Here is a 7,565-nt window from a genome sequence, read left to right on the forward strand (position 1 = left end):
CTCTTATAACAAATGTTTCCAAGCATAGGGATTTCGCGTGGAGGGGGAGCATGGGTTTGATTTATATTGCGCTTATCATAACGTCTGGTCATGTTTACTTTGTTTTTTTTTATTCTTTTATAACAAATGTTTCCAAGCATTGGTATTTCCCGAGGAGAGGGAGCAGGGGTTTGATTTCACACGGCCGGATTTCAAAAACAGCCACAATATAGAGAAATCGGTGAGATTATTACTTCAAGTATACTCGAGCCAGAATATACCGATGAATTTGTAATTTCAAATAAAATCAGAGCTTTTATTTTTCCTTTAACAAGGGAGGGTACAAGGTTTCAATTCGTTCGCTGTAAAAATGGAAATAAAGGCAAAGCGAGAACTATTGAAGGCATACTTTGGCGAAGAAACGGGTACGTTAGCTATTAGCTGTTCAAGACTGAGATCTGTAGCCTATCGATTTCATAAATGCGAGCTTCATATTTATTTCAGAGATATTGTTAACAAAATCGAATGTCATTACAGGTACATGGCTGTTTAGACAAAAAACACGCACACATGCTCCTGCTAACGTCACAAGTAGAATAACACCCCGGCTTCCTAAATCTTGAAGATAGGGATAAGGGTGTAGGAATGTGTTCTTGTTCACTTAGAAAAACTGTTCTCCGGAAATTTGGAGGCCGATTGCAGACAGTTCCGATCAACGTAGCCAGAATTTCGCCATGGTTCACAAAAATACAGAAAAAATAGAAGTTGAATGCAGTCTCCGACTTTGGGATCTCCTTCTGTATGCATCATTGTGTAATGTTTTTTGTGTTTATAATAGAACATCAATGAATTGAATCGAACTGAACTGAACCGCCCACCATTGACCCCTCGGTGCAAATTAACATTGGCCGTTTTACAAGAGCATTGCGAAAATTATGGTCCAATGGGGCTAGTTTTGTAGGCGCTTGGGGCGTCTCCCGCTGCTCTCCCATTTGGATCCTCAACTGCGCCGCCTTCATTATGTTAGATGTCTTTCCTGAATTTTTTCGGCGCGTGGTAGTGGACGTAGCCCTCCCGTCTTAAGCCGATTGGCCTTGATTTGGTGTACTGACCACCGTGCTGAATACTTCAATCAACGATGAAAAAGCGCGCGCATGCGTCTGTAAACATTGCGCACAGCCCTTATTATTTTTACACCGTGTATTTTGAGGCAGCTGTGGTCATTTTGTAATCATGTCATCATTTTGTGGGAAACATTTTTCCCCTGTGATATTACATTTGCCATTGAAACCCAATTATGATAAAAATTCGGCCGCAATCGCAATTAAGATGCGAAGACTGAGGCGACAGCGGACCTGGTGGTCGACACTAGCTTAAACTTGGCTTTTCTTAGGTCTGCCCATTCACTTCAACTCAGCCAAAGTCCAAAGCCAACGGCCACTCTACAAACCGCGCTGCTGAGCACGAGATCGCGGGTTCGATTCCCGGCCGCGGCGGCTGCTTTTCTGATGGAGGCGAAAAGCAAAAACGCCCGTGTGTACGAGATTTCGGCGCACGATAAAGATCCCCAGGTGGTCAACATTAATCCGGAGCCCTTCACTACGGCGCGCCTCATCGTCTGCGTTGCGTCGGGGCGTTAAACCCTACAATCAAATCAAATCACTCTACAAACCCAAAGGAAGTGCTGAGCGCCAAGAATGCGATGATAGCGTAATCGGATAGACGCCGGTTTCATGAAGCCAGGGACCCATTTTTGACTCCGAACACGAGAAGTGTTTTTTTTTCTTGAGGCGCGCACTCCCCACACCTACTCGTCGGCTCCTCGCCTCCTCGCCATTTTCCCTGACAGTTCTTGGCCTAGCACTTTCCTTCTCTCCACTTTGCTGCACCGAGTTTTTGAGCGACGCCAGACACGGATGGAACTCACAAGCTTAAACAGCTCAGCTGTTTAAAAAGTGAAGGCGATGTTAGATCGCCCGCAGCTGCTCTTGCTTCAGCTTCTGGTTATCTTACACGCGCTAAATGCGGAATGCGTGCCTTGACACGCTCCGAACCAATATATCGGGGGAAGTACTGTCCATTATTACCGATAGTCATTATTGCATTGTTGTATTCACTGCTTACGTCAGCAACCTGATTGGTGCCCGCCACAGCTTTCCGAGAGTCAGGGTTCTGTGGGGCTGGTGTGCACCTGTTCTGCTCACGTGCCATCACGTTCAGGTGTCACGCGGTACACACTGTGTTACAACTTTTGCGGTTCAATTCACATTTTAGAGGGCAGCTCTTATGCGTCCGCTCCAGGGGTTTGTCAGCGTAGGCGTCGGCATCGGCATTGGCGTCTGTGTAACCGAGAGAACGAAGAGGACACCGAAGCGAGGCAAGCGGCATCGCGAGCCACCGTGTGTCGAGAGAAGAGGACGCCGCTGATAGGAAAGCTGTAGCGCGTGCCGTTGTGTGTTCGCCACGAGCCGCCGTGTGTCGAAAGAAGAGGAAACTGGAGAGAGGGAAGCTTTAGCGCATGCCGTTGTGTGTTCGCCGATGACGCGATCACTAATGCGTAGCACGTCCACCGATACCAATGTGGAAACAAAGCGCAGCATAACAGGAGGTGTCTGCGGCGCGGCTGTGGACCGCACCCACTCGCTGGCTCCCGCGATGCCCGGATTAGCGTGAAGTCGCACCGCGAAGAAGGAGTAATATGTGAAGAATAAAAGTGGTCTGTAACCATACATATACGTCTGTCCGAAATTATTTGCCTCAACATATTTTGGATAGTCGAGCCAGCTAAACAGCTGCGCTCACATTTCGCATTAGGGAGTATCGTAATCGTCAGCCAATTTTTTGTAAATTTTGTGAAGTTGGCACATAAGCCCCTTAAAGCTCTCGATTCGTGGCCAATGCCCCAAACGGGTATGTGGCACGAAGAAAGGATTAACAAGTTTTGTTCCACCGCTGGCAAACTGCGGAGATAGTGGGGTTGGTAACGCGCTTTTCTACGGCGCTGGAAGCCCGAGTTGAAATCCGATCGGAAGACAAGTGTTTTTTATTTATTTACTCTTTACAGCGGCAGCCCTTTTCTGTACCGAACAGCTACAACCGCACTTTTTCGCAGAATGGGGCACTTAAAGCTTTCGCCCTAGTAGGCGTTGAGAAGAAGGATGGGCCTGCGCCGGAGTGGAATGGTAAATGATTCCGGCCCAGGTTGAAGGTGATAAGGGCCGGACCCTTTCTCGAGCGACGCTGCTTGACGATGACGTTTTTTGGGGGTAGGGGTGCTGGGAGCGGTTTCAAAATCTGATTCCTCCTGACTGTGAGGTGTGAGGGCTGTGCGACGTGGTTGTTTGCCACTTGCCCGTTCAGCGAAATTTAATGAAAACCCCCTCGGACTGCGGCACATTAGCTTTACTATCGACACCGGAACAAAATATTCAGAATAAAAAAAAACTGAGATTGAAACGCATGACAGCAGCGTTGAAGCTAACAAAGGCTTGTGTAGAGGCTAGTTGGTATGGCCTGGAATTCAAATTTAGCGTGCGTTGTATCCTTGGACGAATGACATGTAGGAACAGTGGGACAGACAAATAACACGCATATCGCCTTTTGTTCCGAAGGCGCAGAACATACCACGTAAATATTGTACCTGCCTGCCACATTTTTCAGTGTGTGCGAAACTCTGTGCACGTACGGGAGCACTACCGGGGACTTTTCTGTGTAGTTTCGCTTTTCCTTTCGGTTTGTCATGAATTTTTCTGAGGCACTTTTAGCCACGGAAACCACCCCCTGCTTCGTGTATCCGCTGGACCTAAGGCGCTCAGCTTGAAAGCTCAAACTTCAAGAACAATGCCCAGACACATTTATGACCAAAATAAAGCGAAACCATATAAAAAAGCCCTCGTAGTGCTCTTGTACGCTCACAGAGTTTCGCACATACTGAAAAAAGTGGCAGGCAGGCACAATCTTTACGTGGTATGTTCTGCGCATTCGAAACTAAAGGCGATCTTCAAAAAAGTAAATTCGCTGAAGGAAACCACGCAAAACGTGCTATGGTCTCGTGGCTAAAACAAGTCAGCGAATTCGTCGAATTCGCAGTTCGCGTTGTTTATAAAATTCTCTTTTCATGTGGTGCATCTTACATCGGCCAAATTGGCCGGTGTTTGAATGATAGACTTCGAGCGCAACAACGCTTGCAAACAACTGCAATCGCCGGTCCATATAGCTGCCCACTGTGTGGGTCGCAAGAAAGTCTTTCCTGTTAATTTCTCTCCACCTTCGTGTGGACAAAATTCTCTTTGCCGGTTGGCCTGTTTTTGTACTGTTGCAATTGGGTATAACCGGTTGTACTTCGTGTGGTACCGGGGAGCTATTGAAAGCTCCATTTACTCGATGGGCTAGGTGTGGATGCGCGGCTGGCCATGCAACTGAGCTGTCATGCTCTCGGGACCAGAGAGTGAGGGAGGCGGCAGAGGCTGTTAATTAATATGTTCTCGGAGGCACATGGCGAATGTGTTAAGCGTGCCGACAATAGCGCGCACTGATAAGGAGATCGCAATGCTAAAGAAAAAATCCGATGTCTTGTGAGCACACGTGAGCAGTTTCACTAGGATTGTACCCCCACCACTACCTCGCATGCACACATGAAACGATCAACACTTTGATTAAACCAGTTGCAAATTTGCGCACCAACATAAGCTTTGTCTGTTGCACTGTCCCTGTCATTCTTCCAAGGATGCAGCGCACGCTAAATTTCAATTCAATACCGGCGTTGACCTTCAATTATAGCTTTTTTTGCGTTTGTTTGGCTGGCTTCTGAAATATAGTAACTTTAGTAGGTTGGAAGAAGACGTCTATTGAGTTTATAAACCTAGCCTTAGACATTATATTTCAAATGGTGAACCAATGCATTCGCTGTTCTAACATTCCCTACCTCATTCTGACGACCACCCCTGAAACAGTTGGTACCGTGCTACACATAGATAGATTTTGCGATCACAACCTTCCTCAAGTAAGCCTTAACATTCGGCTTGCGTTCACTGGCACTGAAACAAAAAAAAATCACGGTTACAGTAAAGGTGACTACAGCAAAATTAACGCCGAACTCGAGACCTTCTATACTGACACATTCCTGCCATCTTTCTACAGTCGTAACATGAGTGATAACTGGGTGGTCTACAGAGGCAAATTATTTTCCCTAGCCGACCGTACATTCCCTTATTTCAGTCAAAAAGGATAAAGATAACCTCTAGCTTAGAAACAAAACGAAGCGTTTATTGACACCAAATTTTTACGTCATATTTTTATTGCTTAGATCGATTCCTACGGGGCTAACTATCATGAAACACTAGTTCAAATACATCATCGGACGATAAATGAGGGACTATAACGCCGCGATAACCGCCGTCAACGGCTGCCGTTTCAAAAAGCCCTGAGTTCGCGGGCGCCCAAAAGTACGCTAGGATGTCACGGTTTCCGCTGAACCGGGCCGGCGCTATCACGTGGGTATGCGAAAACCTGTGACGCTCCATCCACGCGCCAGACGGTTGCGCCTTGTCATTAGCCGGGTGCCAGGTAGACGTCAAGGAGCAGGGGAGCACACGGCTGCGTCACCTCGTTTGCTCTGCCACATCCTGATGTCACACGATGTCGATTTCGGTGGAAGCCTCCAGCACAGCAGTCTCGTCGGCGCTACATTTGCACTCAATTTAGGATATGTTCCACGCGACGCGTTCTGTTTATAATTTACGCAGGGTACGCTGGTGGGTAAAGGAAAGGAACTGTACAATAATATCAGCCCCGAAAATTGGTATCAGTACCCCTTTAACACCGTTGGGTGGGTAGTTTAGCGCACGTGAAATCCGCTCCCAGAAACCGCTGGCGACCTCAGCGTTCTGCGCAGGCACACTGGCGTCTGCGCTCCGCTGGCCGAAAATCCGCTCAGCTAAAACTCTCTAGTTTTGCATTTTCTTAAAAGCGGCAATATCCTTTTTATTTTTCCCAGCACATGGAAAGGTTCATTCCCTACTGGAAATCCTAACGGCATTGCACATCCTTAAAATTTCAGCTTTTCCTTCTATGCATAACGCATTGCAAATCAATGTGATTCCCATAGCAAGGGGGAAAATGGAATCAGTTTGTGAGAATGAAATATCAAGCTATGTCATAATAACAGTGTTTACAAACTGCTATTATCCCTTCTTAATGTATATATTATTCGACCAGGAGCACAGCCTGAGGGGGAACTTTCAGAGACTGAAAAAATAAAAGAAAAAAATTCCCCCGCACCTCCCCGAAGGGAATCGTGCAGAAATTCGAATGCATTGGGTGCACCGATGAGTGTGTTGCGAGTAATGGCGTAATTAATGACGAGAGTGTGAACGTAATCCTTTATTCATCAGCACCTGTTTGTGTTATCGTTGTACGTGACGGCCACAATCACTGCCTTGTGATCGCTAAAGTGCACGGTCAAAGGGTCTTTGAGAAGCATACGCGCGTCACAGTTTCGCGTAAAGACCAGATCAATGCAACTCCCGTGAATGGTAGTGGGGCACGTGTCGAAGCCGGCAGAGAGACAATGCATAGAGTGCCTGGTCTGCATGTACTCGACCAGCCACTCGCCACTCTTCTTGCGCACGTCAACGTTGAAGTCGCCAACCAAGACTATGGGGTCAGAGGGTTTGGAGCGCACGCGCACACTTTCCATAGCCGCGTCCAGCTGCGCGGCAACGGCGTCTCGAGCGAGGTTGGGAGCGAGGTACACGGTCACCACAAAGACTCCGTCTCCGGTGTAGGCAAGGGTGTACAAGTCCTTGTACGGAGACGTGTCTCGAACGGGAGACGTGGCAACGGCGTGCGATATCAAGTTCCCATACACGTTAGACACGAGACTAACACCGCAGTACTGGAGGAGCACGGAGAGATAACACCTGCGGGCGCACGCCGACGGAGCACGACAACCCCCGACTAAGAAATGCATTCGCATTTACGACGACGACGACGACGAAGGCAGAACTACGAGGCGCGCGCTCACGTGCGCTCGCGCTAAAGGAATGCAGGCGCACGCCGCTCGATGGACGCAAGACAACCCCTGACTAATAAATGCATTCGCATTTAAAACGATTTTGATAATTTATAAAACGAAATGAAAGAAAAAATTGCGCCCACCTCCCCGCGAGGGGAACCGTGTGTAGATGCGACGCATCGTGGGGTTCACTTGGTGTTTCCGTTGGATTGATTCTGAAATCGCGTGAAACGTGTCGGGAACGCGCATGATTATTATGTTTTATGATTATTATTATGTTTTCTTGGCCAATCTTGGTCAATCTCTCTAAGTGGTATGCTTGGGGCTTCGCTGTCGCAACGACCTTTACTCCATCATTGTTGCTGTAAGTGGGAGCTTCTTTTCTTTTATTGCAAGTGTTAATCATTGCCCCATCATGCGTTGTATCAGTAGCATCTTGACGTATTTTGAATGAGTCAAGGATATAAGGCGCGTTCGTAGCATTTGATTCTGTCTCGGTTTTGTGGCGCAGTGGGAAGAGCACCATGTACCTCGCGTTCCGCCCACTGGGGCGTGGGATCGAAACCGGGCG

The sequence above is a fragment of the Haemaphysalis longicornis genome, unplaced genomic scaffold (assembly GCF_048455015.1).
Source record: "Haemaphysalis longicornis isolate Haplotype H1 unplaced genomic scaffold, Haemaphysalis longicornis Haplotype H1 scaffold_5, whole genome shotgun sequence".
NCBI lineage: Eukaryota > Metazoa > Arthropoda > Arachnida > Ixodida > Ixodidae > Haemaphysalis > Haemaphysalis longicornis.